The sequence below is a fragment of the Leptodactylus fuscus genome, chromosome 4 (assembly GCF_031893055.1).
Source record: "Leptodactylus fuscus isolate aLepFus1 chromosome 4, aLepFus1.hap2, whole genome shotgun sequence".
NCBI lineage: Eukaryota > Metazoa > Chordata > Amphibia > Anura > Leptodactylidae > Leptodactylus > Leptodactylus fuscus.
This window is the reverse complement of record NC_134268.1, coordinates 210381680-210400381: the sequence shown is the minus strand read 5'-3', so window position 1 is coordinate 210400381 and position 18702 is coordinate 210381680. Positions and strand designations below refer to the sequence as shown.

At 39.7% G+C, this 18702-nt stretch overlaps 1 protein-coding gene and 1 long non-coding RNA gene across 2 annotated transcripts in view; both read left to right on the top strand.

Annotated features, from left to right (window-relative positions):
• The window catches only part of ZNF804B (zinc finger protein 804B), a 326053-nt gene that overhangs the window by 174556 nt on the left and 132795 nt on the right, over window positions 1–18702 (top strand). The window lies entirely within an intron of this gene.
• LOC142199939 (uncharacterized) lies at window positions 14929–15581 on the top strand. Its single transcript, XR_012715423.1, has 3 exons — window positions 14929–14991; window positions 15101–15304; window positions 15479–15581. It is a non-coding gene; the product is annotated as an uncharacterized LOC142199939 (long non-coding RNA).

Here is an 18702-nt window from a genome sequence, read left to right as displayed (position 1 = left end):
CATCACTGTGTGTATTATCCTGTACTGTGACATCACTGTGTGTATTATCCTGTACTGTGACATCACTGTGTGCACAATATCCACATCCACAGAACATCCATAGAAGACCTTGTACACTGTAGCATCCACTCTTTGGCTGCCCTCTTGGTCACACCCCCCCCTTCCTCCTTCCATTCCAGTTGACCAGGATCAATCCTAAGAGGATAAAATAAATCCTTAATTGTTGCGAGGACTTTGCGGAGTTGCTGATGCAGCACAAAGAGATAGATGACAACACAACTCCCTTAAAAAAAGGACAAGAAGCTGTAATTTAATTGAGGGGCTGTCAAGTCTTGTAAAGCAATGACCCTCGTAAAACCCACCCAGACGTGATCCTCGCTCCTCTACTGTTTTTAAATGTGGAATTAAAGGGGGTACAACAAATGTCTTTATCGGGGACATGTTTGACTACTGATAAGGTCTGGTGTTTGGTGTGTTTTTGTTATTTCCTTGTAAATTCATTTGCGAGCAGAAGCTTTAAGAGGAACGCTGGGAATCAGCCACCGTGTCAATTAGCTGGAGAGCGTGCCAGTGTGCGAGGAATCCGGTGCCAAGCGTCTGAACATGTTCATTCACAACACCGCGCTAATTAAACCAGGGGAAGAACCAGAAGACGGAGGAAATCTGATGGAGAAATGGAATAAAGAACGTTAATAATTCACATCCTCATTTAATAAACAATTTATTACAAGGTAAATGGGTAATGATATAATTACATGTTGTGGAATGAGCGATGAATAAGGTCAACGGATCTAATCCGAAAGGCAAACAAAGCGCCGAGAGGAAACAGCGCCGAGCGCTCAGATATAGCCAGGCAAAAATACTTAACCTCTGACGGACCACCCATAGACTATGTACATCTATCTATCTATCTATCTATCTATCTATCTATCTATCTCCTATCTATCTATCTATCTATCTATCTATCTATCTATCTCCTATCTATCTATCTATCTATCTATCTATCTCCTATCTATCTATCTATCTATCTATCTATCTATCTATCTATCTATCTATCATCTATCTATCTATCTATCTATCTATCTAATATCTATCTATCTATCTATCTATCTATCTATCTATCTATCTCATATCTATCATCTATCTATCTATCTATTTATCTATCTATCTATCTATCTATCTATCTATCTCATATCTATCTATCTCCTATCTATCTATCTATCTATCTATCTCATATCTATCTATCTCCTATCTATCTATCTATCTATCTATCTATCTATCTATCTCCTATCTATCTATCTATCTATCTATCTTCTATCTATCTATCTATCTATCTATCTATCTATCTATCTATCTCCTATCTATCTATCTATCTATCTATCTCCTATCTATCTATCTATCTATCTATCTCCTATCTATCTATCTATCTATCTATCTATCTCCTATCTATCTATCTATCTATCTATCTATCTATCTCCTATCTATCTATCTATCTATCTATCTATCTATCTATCTATCTCCTATCTATCTATCTATCTATCTATCTATGTCCTATCTATCTATCTATCTATCTATCTTATCTATCTTCTATCTATCTATCTATCTATCTATCTATCTATCTATCTATCTCATATCTATCTCCTATCTATCTATCTATCTATCTATCTATCTATCTATCTATCTATCATCTAGCTATCTATCTATCTCATATCTATCTATCTCCCATCTATCTATCTATCTATCTATCTATCTATCTATCTATCTATCTATCTATCTCCTATCTGTCTGTCTATCTATCTCTCATATCTATCTATCTATCTATCTATCTATCTATCTATCTATCTATCTATCTATCTAGCTATCTAGCTATCTATCTTATCTATCTCCTATCTATCTATCTATCTATCTATCTATCTATCTATCTATCTCATATCTATCTCCTATCTATCTATCTATCTATCTATCTATCTAGCTATCTATCTAGCTATCTATCTATCTCATATCTATCTATCTACCATCTATCTATCTATCTATCTATCTATCTATCTCATATCTATCTCCTATCTATCTATCTATCTATCTATCTATCTATCTATCTATCTATCTATCATCTAGCTATCTATCTATCTCATATCTATCTATCTCCCATCTATCTATCTATCTATCTATCTATCTATCTATCTATCTATCTATCTATCTCCTATCTGTCTGTCTATCTATCTCTCATATCTATCTATCTATCTATCTATCTATCTATCTATCTATCTATCTATCTATCTATCTAGCTATCTAGCTATCTATCTTATCTATCTCCTATCTATCTATCTATCTATCTATCTATCTATCTATCTCATATCTATCTCCTATCTATCTATCTATCTATCTATCTATCTATCTAGCTATCTATCTAGCTATCTATCTATCTCATATCTATCTATCTACCATCTATCTATCTATCTATCTATCTATCTATCTATCTATCTATCTATCTATCTATCTCCTATCTGTCTGTCTATCTATCTCTCATATCTATCTATCTATCTATCTATCTATCTATCTATCTATCTATCTATCTATCTCCTATCTATCTATCTATCTATCTATCTATCTATCTCCTATCTATCTATCTATCTATCTATCTATCTATCTTCTATCTATCTATCTATCTATCTCCTATCTATCTATCTATCTATCTAACATCTATCTATCTATCTATCTATCTATCTATCTAATATCTATCTATCTATCAATCTATCTATCTCCTATCTATCTATCTATCTATCTATCTATCTATCTATCTATCTAATATCTATCTATCTATCTATCTATCTATCTATCTATCTATCTCCTATCTATCTATCTATCTATCTTCTATCTATCTATCTATCTATCTCCTATCTATCTATCTATCTATCTATCTATCTATCTATCTAACATCTATCTATCTATCTATCTATCTATCTAATATCTATCTATCTATCAATCTATCTATCTCCTATCTATCTATCTATCTATCTATCTATCTATCTATCTATCTCCTATCTGTCTGTCTATCTATCTCTCATATCTATCTATCTATCTATCTATCTATCTATCTATCTATCTATCTATCTATCTATCTATCTTTGTCTATCTATCTATCTATCTATCTATCTATCATCTATCTATCTATCTATCTATCTATCTATCTATCTATCCGTATCTATCTATCTATCTATCATCTATCTATCTATCTATCTATCTATCTATCTCCTATCTATATATCTATCTATCTCATATCTATCTATCTATCTATCTATCTATCTCCTATCTATCTATCTATCTATCTATCTATCTATCTCCTATCTATCTATCTATCTATCTATCTCCTATCTATCTATCTATCTATCTATCTATCTCCTATCTATCTATCTATCTATCTATCTATCTATCTCCTATCTATCTATCTATCTATCTATCTATCTCCTATCTATCTATCTATCTATCTATCTATCTATCTATCTATCTCCTATCTATCTATCTATCTATCTATCTATCTATCTATCTCCTATCTATCTATCTATCTATCTATCTATCTATCTCCTATCTGTCTATCTATCTATCTATCTATCTATCTCCTATCTATCTATCTATCTATCTATCTATCTATCTATCTATGTCCTATCTATCTATCTATCTATCTATCTATCTCCTATCTATCTATCTATCTATCTATCTATCTATCTATCTCCTATCTATCTATCTATCTATCTATCTATCTATCTATCTATCTATCTCCTATCTATCTATCTATCTATCTATCTATCTATCTCCTATCTATCTATCTATCTATCTATCTATCTATCTATCTATCATCTATCTATCTATCTATCTATCTATCTATCTATCTATCTCCTATCTATCTATCTATCTATCTATCTATCTCCTATCTATCTATCTATCTATCTATCTATCTATCTATCTATCTCCTATCTATCTATCTATCTATCTATCTATCTATGTCCTATCTATCTATCTATCTATCTATCTATCTATCTATGTCCTATCTATCTATCTATCTATCTATCTATCTATCTATCTATCTCCTATCTATCTATCTATCTCCTATCTATCTATCTATCTATCTATCTATCTATCTATGTCCTATCTATCTATCTATCTATCTATCTATCTATGTCCTATCTATCTATCTATCTATCTATCTATTTATCTATCTATCTATCTCCTATCTATCTATCTATCTATCTATCTATCTATCTATCTATGTCCTATCTATCTATCTATCTATCTATCTATCTATGTCCTATCTATCTATCTATCTATCTATCTATCTATCTATCTATCTATCTACCATCTATCGATATCTTTGCAGAGTTAAGGAACAACATGAACCTGCAGATGCAAAACTGGTTGTTACAACAGCTGGACTTCCCATAGAAGTCCCTGCCTTCCCAATCACTGTATACAATGAGTGCTGTATACACAGCTATGGGAGCCGCCATGATACGGGGTTCAGCATGAGCTGCTGGGGTCTAGAGGATCTAGATGAGCTCTACATTGTGATTTAGGAGCTTTCATTACTCCTCTAACTGGGGATAATATATCAGCCCCCTTCTCCTGCCTGCTAAACTGCTCAGTTTAGGTTCACAGACAGCTCAGGTTACGTAGAAGTCTATAGAAAGGGGAAGAGGATTGGGAGCCCAATGATTGAGAATTGAGTACAGGGATGTGCTATTAAAAAAAATAGTCACCAGTTGTTTGCACTTTTTGCTTTAGCAGTACTGAGCATTATAGATGTTGCACTATATTATATCAAACTAAGGTCGGGGTTCCAGCCATGTGATGGGCCCACAAACCCTAACCCGATTCCTGAACATATCAGATTCCTCGCCTGCCTTCAGTTACTTGAGATCAATCCCGCCCTGTCAGGTAGTTGTGTGGTATGGTCTCACTGTATCGGATCATTGTGGTGTAATTTATCCCATTATTACTTATTGATATAAGACGTTGCTGATTATCGTAATGGCGAGAATGGGAGATTATCATAATGATGAAGATATCAGAAGATTCTAATGAGAGCAGATGAATGTATATTACTACTAGAGGGAGGACCCGGCTTCGCACGGGTATATTACATTTTATGTTTGTGTAGTGGCCCCATAAGAATTGTCCAATTTTGCACTGGTGTATTTTGTATGTTGTTTGTGTGTATGTCCATAAGCGTCATATGTGTGTATCTCATTTTGGATGTCAGTGAAAAACCTGTGATCAGTTGTTATGGATACCTGGAGTAAAGCTGTATCTAATCCTTCCCCGTGTAGTACTGTGTTTAGATGCAAGTGTCTAATCCTTGTTGGTGTGGTACTGTGTGCAGATGCACATATCTAATCCTCCCCATGTGGTATTGTGTGAAGAGGCACGTATCTAATCCTCCGGTAAATGAAACTGTGTGCAGATGCGCGTATCTAATCCTCCCCCATGTGGAACTGTGTGCAGACGCGCGTATCTAATCCTCTGGAGTGTGGAACTGTGTGTAGACGTGTGTATCTAATGGTACGGCATGTGGTACTCTGTGCAGACTTGTGTATCTAATCCTATGGCGTGTACAACTGTGTGCAGACGCGCGTATCTAATCCTCTGGAGTGTGAAACTGTGTGTAGACGCGCGTATCTAATTCTACAGCATGTGGTACTGTGTGCAGACGCGTGTATCTAATCCTATGGCGTGTACAACTGTGTGAAGACACGTGTATCTAATCCTCCCCTGTGTGGTATTGTGTGAAGAGGCGCGTATCTAATCCTACGGCGTGTGGAACTGTGTGTAGACGCGCGTATCCAATCCCCCAGCATGTGGTACTGTGTGCAGACGCGCGTATCTAATCCTATGGCATGTGGTAGTGTGTGTAGATGCGTGTATCTAATCCTCCCCCGTGTGGTACTGTGTGCAGACGCGCGTATCTAATCCTCCCCGTGTGGTACTGTGTGCAGACGCGCGTATCTAATCCTCCCCCGTGTGGTACTGTGTGCAGACGCGTGTATCTAATCCTCCCCCGTGTGGTACTGTGTGCGGAGACGCGTATCTAATTCTCTGACTTGTGGTACTGTTTGCAGAGGCATGTATCTAATCCTCCAAAGTGTGGTACTGTGTGCACACACACGTATCTAATCCTCCCCTGTGTGGTATTGTGTGAAGAGGCGCGTATCTAATCCTTCGGCGTATGTAACTATGTGTAGATGCGCGTATCTAATCCTTCGGCATGTGGAACGTGTGCAGACGCACGTATCAAATCCTTCAGTGTGTGGAACTGTGTGCAGAAGTGCGTATTTAATCCTCTGGTGTGTGGGACTGTGTGAAGACACGTGTATCTAATTCTACGGCATGTGGTACTGTGTGTAGACGCGCGTATCTAATCCCATGGCGTGTACAACTGTGTGAAGACATATGTATCTAATCCTCCCCTGTGTGGTATTGTGTGAAGAGGCGCGTATCTAATCCTACGGCGTGTGGAACTGTGTGCAGACGCGTGTATCCAATCCCCCGGCATGTGGTACTGTGTGCAGACGCGCGTATCTAATCCTACGGCGTGTGGAACTGTGTGTAGACGCGCGTATCCAATCCCCTGGCATGTGGTACTGTGTGCAGACGCGCGTATCTAATCCTATGGCATGTGGTACTGTGTGCAGAGGCATGTATCTAATCCTCCAAAGTGTGGTACTGTGTGCACACACACGTATCTAATCCTCCCCTGTGTGGTATTGTGTGAAGAGGCGCGTATCTAATCCTTCGGCGTGTGGAACTATGTGTAGACGCGCGTATCTAATCCTACTGCATGTGGTACTGTGTGCAGACGCGTGTATCTAATCCTATGGCGTGTACAACTGTGTGCAGACGCGCATATCTAATCCTCTGGAGTGTGGAACTGTGTGCAGACGCGTGTATCTAATCCTATGGCGTGTACAAATATGTGCAGATGCGCGTATCTAATCCTCTGGAGTGTGGAACTGTGTGTAGACGCCTGTATCTAATCCTTCGGCATGTGGAACCGTGTGCAGACACACGTATCAAATCCTTCAGTGTGTGGAACTGTGTGCAGAAGTGCGTATTTAATCCTCTGGTGTGTGGGACTGTGTGCAGACCCGTGTATCTAATTCTACGGCATGTGGTACTGTGTGCAGACGCTTGTATCTAATCCTATGGTGTGTACAACTGTGTGAAGACACGTGTATCTAATCCTCCCCTGTGTGGTACTGTGTGCAGACGCGTGTATGTAATCCTATGGCATGTGGTACTGTGTGTAGACGCGCGTATCTAATCCTCTGGAGTGTGGTACTGTGTGTAGACGCCTGTATCTAATCCTTCGGCATGTGGAACCGTGTGCAGACGCATTTATCTAATCCTTCAGTGTGTGGAACTGTGTGCAGAAGCGCGTATTTAATCCTCTGGTTTGTGGGACTGTGTGCAGACCCGTGTATCTAATCCTCTAACATGTGGTACTGTGTGCTGATCTGTGTATCTAATCCTGTGATGCGTGTATCTCAGTTTGGATATCAGTGCTGTATTGTGCATGAGGAGTGACCGTGTGTATTGCAGTTGGAATATGAGTGAAAGTCTTGCAGGTTTGTATTGGCTAAGGGGGGGGGGCATTGTGTTTGGAATGCTGTATCTCAGCAACGGTATGTCCGAGCGAGTTGGAGTCTCGTCTTAAACCTTCCCGGATACCTGAAGTATCTCTATACCAAATTTGGTGAAGATCGGTCCAGTCGTTTGGTTCGCATTAGAGCACAGACAGACAGACAGACAGACAGAAATTCATTTTTATAATATAGGGAGATAATGGCAGGTGACGCTTGTGTAACAATGATGAGCGCAACTTTCATTGTGAATGATACGGAGAAATCACGTTAAGAGGGTTTTATGGCTTTACGTACGTAAATATATAAATGGAAGATCTGATACGGAATATACTTTTTTAGAAGTAGATCCAATTGTATCCAATCTAGACAATGCTCTATGAGCTAAACACCCTGAAATCCAGACTGATACATTGTAGCAAACCAGACATTAGTGCATCTGTTTCTGATGTACTTAGTTCACAGAGCATTGTCTAGACTGGATACAATTGTATCCACTTCTCATCTGGAAATGACATAATGTTACAAAACTCTCTACGATTATAATTTACTTTTAGGCCAAGGCCCCACGTTGCGAGATGGGTCCTGAGCAGGGAACACTGCTCCCTACTCATAGGTAATAGGCAGAGGAGTTGTGTTTATAAGACAACCCCTTTACGAACTGTATAGAATTCGGTTTCAATTTTTTTTTAGGAGACCTATGAAAATGTGAGAATAGAAATGATTGGTTACTGTGAGACCAGAGCAAGAAACAGGAGGTGTTATCAAAGGGAGTCTGTATCTTAATGAAATGGTCCAGAAAATGACTTATAGTTTTTAAATCCATTTTTTTTCTGCTAAACATAGCATAGAAATTAGAGTTTTCTTAATCTCCATGTCACTATCTACGATTAACAAAGAGAATTATATCCTGCAATTTTTACTCTGGCCACTAAGCCTAATAATAGGCAGCAAAGTGCCAATTCTGTTTAATAGAATAAAAAATAGAATAGAAAAATCTACGATCAGAAAATAAAAATGGATTAGGAAAAAAGTGATAGATTTGGTTTTAATAAATAAAATAAAAAAATGTCAAAATATCCCTTCTAGGTGCTTATGTTCTTATTCCTAAAATGTGTAGGGGGGGTCTGTAATCCCCATTTTATGGTATTTCGGCTGCACCGGGTGATGTATGAGGAGTGACAGATGGAGCAGGTTGCCATAGTCTATAGCAGCAGTCCTGGTTTTTCTTATCTAATCCCTACGGTTCTTAAAGACTTTTCACATTTCCATCAAGTAAAGAAAAATACATTTACAAACTTCCCCTGAGAACAAAAAACATGACAACTGGGGAAAATGTGTGAAATTCAGGGGAAAATTGGAGCTATTCTGAGGCTTGCTTCTTGTAAATGCATTTGATATGCTCTTTCGAAAATGTTAGAGTCTAACTAGCTCTTCTCTAGACGAAAAGAGCACTTGAGCAATCTCCTTTATGTCTGGCTGCATCTTGCTTATCTCGCTCCAAATGTGTCCACATCTGTTTCAGACATTTCAGGAAAAAAAATATATTTTGAAGATCAGATAGAAATTTCTTAGAAAGTCTCGTTGTCATAAAAAAGCTGTACATGTATGTGTGCGAGCGGTCGCTCTCATCTGTAAAGACAAGATTATAGAGATCAGCGGAAGTATAATGCCCTCCAGACATATAATGACATCTATTTCTTCTAGATGTGGCAGGATTCAATGGGCTAGTGTGACGGGTAAATTGTATTATATATGGGCAGTTATTTAAAGGTGTTTGGACATAAGAAAGCTAAGACAGAAAGGGACTCCTTGAATTCTGTGACCTAAGTCACGTTTACTGTGCAGAGAGAGGGAGGAGGGAGAAGGAGGTGAGCTGTCTACATCACCTATGAATTTACTGTGCAGTGAGAGGGAGGAGGGAGGAGAAGACGAGTTGTCCCAATCACCTATGAGTTTACTGTACAGTGTGAGGGAGGAGGAGGAGGCACGCTGTCCCCATCATCTATGAGTTTACTGTACAGTGAGAGGGAGGAGGAGGTGGTGAGCTGTTCCCATCACCTATGAGTTTACTGTACAGTGAGAGGGAGGAGGCAGGAAGAGGCAGTGAGTTGTCCCCATCACCTATGAGTTTACTGTGCAGTTAGAGGGAGGAGGGAGGAGGAGGTGAGTTGTCCACATCACCTATGAATTTACTGTACAGTGAGAGGGAGGAGGGAGTAGAAGGCGAGTTGTCCCGATCACCTATGAGTTTACTGTGCAGTTAGAGGGAGGAGGGAGTAGAAGGCGAGTTGTCCTCATCATCTATGAGTTTACTGTACAGTGAGAGGGAGGAGGGAGGAGGAGGTGGTGAGTTGTCCCCATCACCTATGAGTTTACTGTGCAGTTAGAGGGAGGAGGGAGGAGAAGGCGAGTTGTCCCCATCACCTATGAGTTTACTGTGCAGTTAGAGGGAGGAGGGAGGAGGAGGAGGTGAGTTGTCCACATCACCTATGAATTTACTGTACAGTGAGAGGGAGGAGGGAGGAGGAGGAGGTGAGCTGTCCCCATCACCTATGAGTTTACTGTGCAGTTAGAGGGAGGAGGGAGGAGAAGGCGAGTTGTCCCGATCACCTATGAATTTACTGTACAGTGAGAGGGAGGAGGGAGGAGGAGGTGGTGAGCTGTTCCCATCACATATGAGTTTACTGCGCAGTGAGAGGGAGGAGGAGGCGAACTCTCCCATCACCTACAGTCAATGGTGCGATCCTACGTTATCTCTCTCATTTCATTAATCCTACCTTGTGATGACAATGAGATGACCTCTGACCCTGTCCTCAGTCTACACTACACAAACTGAAAAGTCATCTCTACAGAACAGGAAATGTAAATGCGAGATTAAAAAAAAGTCTAGATTCACATCTGCATTGGGGTTTCTGTTCTTTGGGTCTACTTGGTGAACCAAAAAAGGGAAACCCAATCTGCTTGAAATGTATTGACCCACGGAAACTAGAATGGGGTCTGCCTGATTTCCACCCGAAAAATCCAGAGAAAAGTCCTACTCTCTGCATTTTTCAAGCAGAATGAGGGACAGAATCCCCGAACAGTGACCAAACTAAGATCTGAACCTAACCTTAGTGTGTCTCAGCATTATTTGGCTCAGTGGCCCGAATCAGAACTGCAGAAATTTTAGGGATTTTTCAAAAATAAATATATGGAAATTTGGAAATGTTTTTAAAATAAAAAATGTACAAAAAAATATTTAACATGAAACTTGATTTTAAAAATTGGTAATTTTCCGATGACATATTCCCCTTAACTCTGCAAGGGTGTACAGGTATGTCCTTGCAGAGTTACATGCCAGACAAACAGATGTATGTAGTCAAAGGGAAGTCAGAATCTGCAGTCGTAGTCAGTCTGAATCTGGTGACATCGCACTTAACACACCGTCCGGTGAAGGGGTTGCTATTGTCTGGTAATTTTTTATGTAATTTACTGTCACGTAACCAGTCTTACTTAAGAAGAATGAATGTGTCAGTAACCATGAGTAGTGTGCCTTTATTTACCAGACACATGTAGTCAATGAGTAGTCAGAATCTGTAGTCGTAGTCAGTCTAAATCTGGTGACTATTCTATGACATCGCACTTAACACATTGGCCAGTGAAGGGGTTTCTATTTTTTTTGTTAATTTTATATGTAATTTACTGTTAAGTAACCAGTCTGGATATGTCAGTAACCACGAGTAGTGTGCCTTTATTTACAAAAATAATATTTAACTTGAAACTTGATTTTCTGATGGCACATTCCCATTAACTCTGCAAGGGTGTACAGTCATGTCCTTGCAGAGTTACATGCCAACTAGACAGATGTATGTAGTCAACAGGCAGTTGAAGTCTGTAGTCGTAGTCAGTCTGAATCTGGTGACTATTCTATGACATCGCACTTAACACATCGGCCAGTGATGGGGTTGCTATTTTTTTTTGTAAATGTTTTTATGTATTTTACTGTTATGTAACTCAGTAACCATGAGTAGTGTGCCTTTATTTACAAAAAAAAAATTATTTAACTTGAAACTTGATTTTCTGACGACACATTCCCATTAACTCTGCAAGGGTGTACAGGTATGTCCTTGCAGAGTTAATGGGAATGTGTCGACAGAAAATTGCAAATTTTTTAAAATCAAGTTTCATGTTAAATATTTTTTTGTAAATAAAGGCACACTACTTGTGGTTACTGACATATCCAGACTGGTTACATAACGGTAAATTACATATAAAATTTACCCAAAAAAATAGCAACACCTTCACTGGCCAATGTGTTAAGTGTGATGTCATAGAATAGTCACCAGATTCAGACTGATTATGACTACAGATTCCGACTACTCATTGACTACGTCTGTTTGGTAAATAAAGGCACACTACTCGTGGTTACTGACATATCCAGACTGGTTATGTAACAGTAAATTACATATAAAATTTACAAAAAAAAATAGCAACCCCTTCACTGGCCAATGTGTTAAGTGTGATGTCATAGAATAGTCACCAGATTCAGACGGACAGATGTAGTCGGAATCTGTAGTCGTAGTCAGTCTAAATCTAGCGACTATTCTATGACATCGCACTTAACACATCGGCCAGTGAAGGAGTTGCTATTTTTTTGTAAACTTTTAATGTAATTTACTGTTATGTAACCAGTCTGGATATGTCAGTAACCACGAGTAGTGTGCCTTTATTTACCAGACAGACGTAGTCAATGAGTAGTCAGAATCTGTGTCGTAGTCAGTTGGAATCTGGTGACTATTCTATGACATCGCCCTTAACACATCGGCCAGTGAAGGGGTTGCTATTTTTTTGCAAATTTTTCATGTAATTTACTGTTATGTAACCAATCTGGATATGTCAGTAACCAGGAGTAGTGTGCCTTTATTTCCTTCAGATACAGGAAGCCCAACCAGCGCTACTTCATCACTTACTTTTCTTATTCACACACTTAGTTTTTTTTTCATCGTTGCCTTTGCCGCAAACAATTTCTTGCTCGTTGCTGGAACGTTTGCTGGAAGGGATCTCTATTTCCTTTCATAAGTTAAAAAGCCTTGAATCACCAGGTGGAATTTCTATTTGTATTACCATATGTCCCTGAGCATTATTATGAGAATAAAATCCCGCATGACTTTTTTTGCTTGCTTCACACATTTTATTGACATAGTATACAAACAGAGATATGTAAATTCCTCCTCTTCACAGCGTGCAGTGTTTAGAGAGACATCAATTGCCGGGTTTAGAATCAGAGAGCACTTTATATTTTATACATAAAGTTTAATTTGATATAGCAGAGTGGAGCGGGCGCGAGGGCTGAAAGGGAAGCGTCGCCATTCGCAGTTCAGTCATGTGCGGAGAAAAGCTAAAATGATGGACTATTTAAGATTCCCATCTTCTTTCTACTGTCGTGTGCAAGATGTTGGCGCGGCCCCCGATTCCGATTCCATTTATAAAGATCTATTCACGCTTCTTAAAGAAAGTAGCAAATGGGTGAATCCAACTTTTTCAAAAGATGGTGCGATCCTAACGTCGATACTTTCTGAATTTTTTATCGCCTCGGAAGCAATTTTAATAGTTGTGCGGGAATATGTGACTAACAAGCTAGTCTATGCTACAAGACTGAAAGTATGTGAACCCCTCGTAGATGTTTCGTCCACCCTTTGAAAATGGTCAGAGACAGTAAAACACAAGTCCATGCAAATGCCATAGACAAACATTGGAGGGAGTTGGGGACAAAGTAAAGCTCAGTGACTCTATAGGGAGTCTGTTGGGTCCAAAATGACTCCCAAATAGGGTTGAACGATCGGGATCGGAAAAGATCGGATTCCGATTGGCGATCGAGTAAATTTCACGAATTCCGATCCCGATCCTTTCCGGCGGGATCGAAGTCGGAGGTTATCTCAAGATCGGCTCAACGCTACTTATGTATATATCATTAATAGGGTTGAGCGATTGGGATCAAGAAAGATTGGATCCCAATCGGTGATTGAGCAAATTTCACGATCAGGATCGTCTGGAAACCGATCGAAAATCGGATTTTAAAAACGATCCTGAAATTTCAAGATCGGCTCAACCCTACTCCCAACAATAGTGCTATGTAGGGGCCTTTACTAAGAGCCGAAATATACCGGTGTGGCCACAAACTGATGAAGCCATGCAGAGATAATCAACTTTTAAGGCTATGGAATTCAGCAAGTGCACCAGGGGCGGAGCCTAATCTACCACGTTTGCCGACAAACACCGGCAGAGTCTGAAAATGTCAATCAAAGCAAAAGGAGAGACATTAAGGATGATTCTAGAGGAAAGATGGAGCACTTGTGACCATCTGTAGGCAAATCGGGCAAATCATGCCCCGCCCCCAGTGCTCTTGTAGACTGATTTGCATATCCATAAAAAGATGATTATCTCTATATTACGTCATCAGTTTGTTGCATGTTTCTGCTCCTATTAAAGGCCCTTACTTGGCACGACTATTGGATTGGGAGGCATTTGGGGACTGATAGACTCCCATTAAGATGCTGTTTGTCCAAGTCACCGTCTTGTATATGATATGTATAGTATATATATATGTATAGTACTATACTATGTATAGTGTCCATATATAGGTCCAGATATGGACCCATTAATAAGATGCACACAAAGTTCTGCCCTGCAGTCAGCAGTAATGTGTGGGAAAACCTGGGAGTAAGTATTCAATTTCCCTGCAGCGCCACCACAGCTGAAATCAAGAATTACAATGTGTCCATACAAATAAATGGGCTTTTTATATAATGCGGGACAGGACGGGTCCTCCAGAGAGGGAATCTTGTGAGAGATACTCTCTATACTCGCTCTCCACCCTGAGAATCCAGAACACAAGACCCCCAGCCCCTCTCCATTTACTCATTTCTAATAGGGTTGATGATAGTGCGTTTTCTAAGGCACTTAAAAGCAATTTTGGGATTTTCGTATATGGGACCTCGTCCTCTATTCACGGACCACCAGTACTAGTATACCCATAATAAATTCCCACCCGCCCCTTTAAATGACTCTGGCTGAGTTGAGAGTCTTCTGGGGAGCTTTATTATAATGCACTTATATTCCAATGTACTGATTTATATCCCGCAGTTATTATTAATAGACGGCAGTGAAGGAGCGCACATGTCGTATTCTGTTCATACTACACCTATAATAATGTCATGATATACTGTTTATGAACTGGAGAAGTGACATTTCAAGTTAATGTCGAAAATTCAGCCCACAATATTTCTATCAATAGCTCCGAGACTGTATAGAAGAGCCGTAGAAGCAGTAGAGTTGTGTATAACCACAGTAGAGTTGTGTGTATCACCGCAGTAGAGTTGTGTAGAACCGCAGTAGAGTTGTGTGTATTACAGCAGTAGAGTTGTGTGTATTACAGCTGTAGAGTTGTGTGTATTACAGCAGTAGAGTTGTGTATAACCGCAGTAGAGTTGTGTATAACCGCAGTAGAGTTGTGTGTATCACTGCAGTAGAGTTGTGTCTATCACCGCAGTAGAGTTGTATGTATCACCACAGTAGAGTTGTGTATATCACCACAGTAGAGTTGTATGTATCACCACAGTAGAGTTGTGTATATCACCACAGTAGAGTTGTATGTATTACTGCAGTAGAGTTGTGTGTATCACCGCAGTACAGTTTTCTATATGTAGAGTTGTGCATATTACCGCAAGAGTTGTGTTTATTACCATAGTAGAGTTGTATATATTACCGCAGTAGAGCTGTATGTATAACCACAGTAGAGTTGAGTGTATCACCATAGCAGAGATGTGTGTATTACTGCAGTAGAGTTGTGTGTATAACCGTAGTAGAGTGTGTGTATCACCACAATAGAGTTGTATGTTTCACCGCAGTACAGTTGTGTTTATAACCGCAGTAGAGCTGTATGTTTAACCGCAGTAGAGTTGTCTGTATATAGAGTTGTGTATATTACCGCAGTAGAGTTGTGTATATAACCGCAGTAGAGTTGTCTGTATATAGAGTTGTGTATATTACCGCAGTAGAGTTGTGTATATAACCGCAGTAGAGTTGTCTGTATATAGAGTTGTGTATATTACCGCAGTAGAGTTGTGTATATAACCGCAGTAGAGTTGTCTGTATATAGAGTTGTGTATATTACCGCAGTAGAGTTGTGTATATAACCGCAGTAGAGTTGTCTGTATATAGAGTTGTGTATATTACCGCAGTAGCGTTGTATATTACCACAGTAGAGTTGTCTGTATATAGAGTTGTGTATATTACCGCAGTAGAGTTGTGTATATAACCGCAGTAGAGTTGTCTGTATATAGAGTTGTGTATATTACCGCAGTAGAGTTGTGTATATAACCGCAGTAGAGTTGTCTGTATATAGAGTTGTGTATATTACCGCAGTAGCGTTGTATATTACCACAGTAGAGTTGTCTGTATATAGAGTTGTGTATATTACCGCAGTAGAGTTGTGTATATAACCGCAGTAGAGTTGTCTGTATATAGAGTTGTATATATTACTGCAGTAGCGTTGTATATTACCACAGTAGAGTTGATTTTGTTGAAACCATATTCCAGTCTTAGATCGTCCCAGATTATCACAACTTGATATTTTATCCTTCTAGCCTATTATATCCATGACATCGCACTTATCACATTGGTCAGTGAGGGGTTTGCCATTGTCTGGCCATTTTTAATGTCATTTACTGTTACATAATCAGTCTTACTTGAGAAGAACAGATTTGTCAGTAACCATGAGTAGTGTGCCTTTATTTAATGGGCAAAGCAGCTGTAAACCCCCCACACTGTCACCCTCCTCTCCAGCTGTGCTCTCAGGGGTATCAGGGGTATACTAAGGGGGAAATACATATATACCCTGCAGTGATGTAATACATGCAGTATTTGTGTCTGAGCCAAAGGTTTTCTACTCTATGATGTCTGTATGGCTTAACAGCGTCTTTGGAAAGGTCTTTTGTAATCTGTTTGTCTTGCAACATAGTTCACACTAACCAATGTTCCTTGAGTAGAATAGATTTGCCAGTAACTATGCTTAGTGTGCCTTTGATCCTTGTAATCTCCTCTCCTTTATTGTAACACCTTCCATCATGTATTTCCATATACTTCATTGGGGCATATACATGAGTACATATATTCCCGTTCAAAATTAGTTATAACAGAGACCCACTTTAGCTGACCCATCCTATTGGGGACAGGGACTAGACCCGTCGGCGATCAGCAGGCGGTATTATTTATATCAAAAATGTTATTTTTCGGCGAGTCTTTGACAATTTATATGTGACGCCATATAATCAGCACTTCAAGAGTCCTGGAAGTCATCGTCTATAAGAAGCGCTCTTCTGCTGGTCATCCGTTTGCATTAGAAGTGACAAATAATCTGCAGAGTGTGAACTATGACTGGCGTCCAGGTGAGATTGTCTACAAAGAGCTTGTAAGATCAGAGAGAATGTGCGGCGACTATTGACTGACGCCGTTACCGAAATGCATCAGTCTGTGATCGCTGAAACCAATTCCAGGAGGTCAATCTATTAAAGGGCACATCCACTCCATAACAAGGCTTCAGACGGCGGGTACGATTAACCCATTCACGCCAAGTGAGATATTGTAAAAAAAAGGTGATCGAGCTGCTGGATCGGGGATATATCGGCGGCGTTCACACGGGTTAGGATGTGGCGGTTGTATTTTATTAGTGACAACCGCTGTTTAGATTTTTTTTCATGATTTTTTGTGCATTTTTTTATACTTGTTGCAAACATCAACAGTATCAGGTTATATTGTAGCTGTGTAACCCCAAAACAATCAAGATTTCACTACTGATATGTATAACAACGAGAAATCAGACTGGTTCCAATGTGGAGCTGCAATACCAAGCACAGCCATTATGCCATGTGTGGCGCTGTGCTCAGTATACAGTACAGAGGCTGCGGCACTCTCTTGAATGCTACAGTCTCTTCAAATAGATGATCAATGGGTCCTATGCCACGCCGTGTTTAATAACATGAGCCTCAGCGGATATGCGGAGCGGTAAATGTTCTATGTGCATCTCTGACTAAGAATATTCCGTCTGAAAACTCATAATCCTGTGTAATTTTAATAAGACATGGATTGTAAATGAGCGCGGCTATAAATAGCACCGAACAGATGAAGACGATTTTTGAGATGCTAAAACTGGTATTTCGTAAATGCCAAGGAAACTGCGTGATGTCACCCAGGAAGGGGCCGGTTATTAGGGTATGCCGCAGCCATGTAACCGAAGTACCGCGGGGATCCTGATGTGCATGACAAGGCGGTATTAAAGTACAGCACATGTTAGGAATCAGGAGAAAGAATCTACTTTAGGCTGAGGCCCCACGTTGCGGAAAATATGCTTCTTCTTGCTACAGTTTTTGGATCCAAAGCCAAGAATGGCTAGAAAAGGAAAGGGAAATATCTAGAACATTCTTATACTTCTCCCTTCTGTTCAATACACTCCCGGCTCAAACCACAACCAAATCCACAACAAACAAACCTGATTTTCCGTAACTCACTCTGCCTATCTATCTATCTATCTATCTATCTATCTATCTATCTATCTATCTATCTATCTATCTATCTATCTATCTATCTACATGGCCATCTACGGGAAGAATATGCAAATCTGCCTTCCATGATGTAATTAGGAAGACAGTTGCTGCCTCATTGTTGCAAACCAATAGAGAGCGCTCACTGGAATGTGCAAGCCTGTCTTAAAACAGGATTCCAGTGAAATAACCCAATAATGGCTGCTCCCTTTAGCCTCATGCCCGACCTTCCAAGAGGCCTTTGTTTAGCAATGACGCTGGGATTAATACCAGGTATAGTCTCTCAATCGAGGACAGCTGTTTCAATCTGGTTGGATCTCATCAGCCCGACGTAGAGAGGACTATAACCTGGTAGAGGTGAGAGGCTTAGACAGGGTTCGGGGGATATTGTCACTCCTTAGGGAGAGACCACCATATAGGTGTGTGGAGACTTGTTAAGCCTTTAGCACTCCTCTTGCTTCCTTGCAAAGTGGAGTGCTAAAGGCTTAACA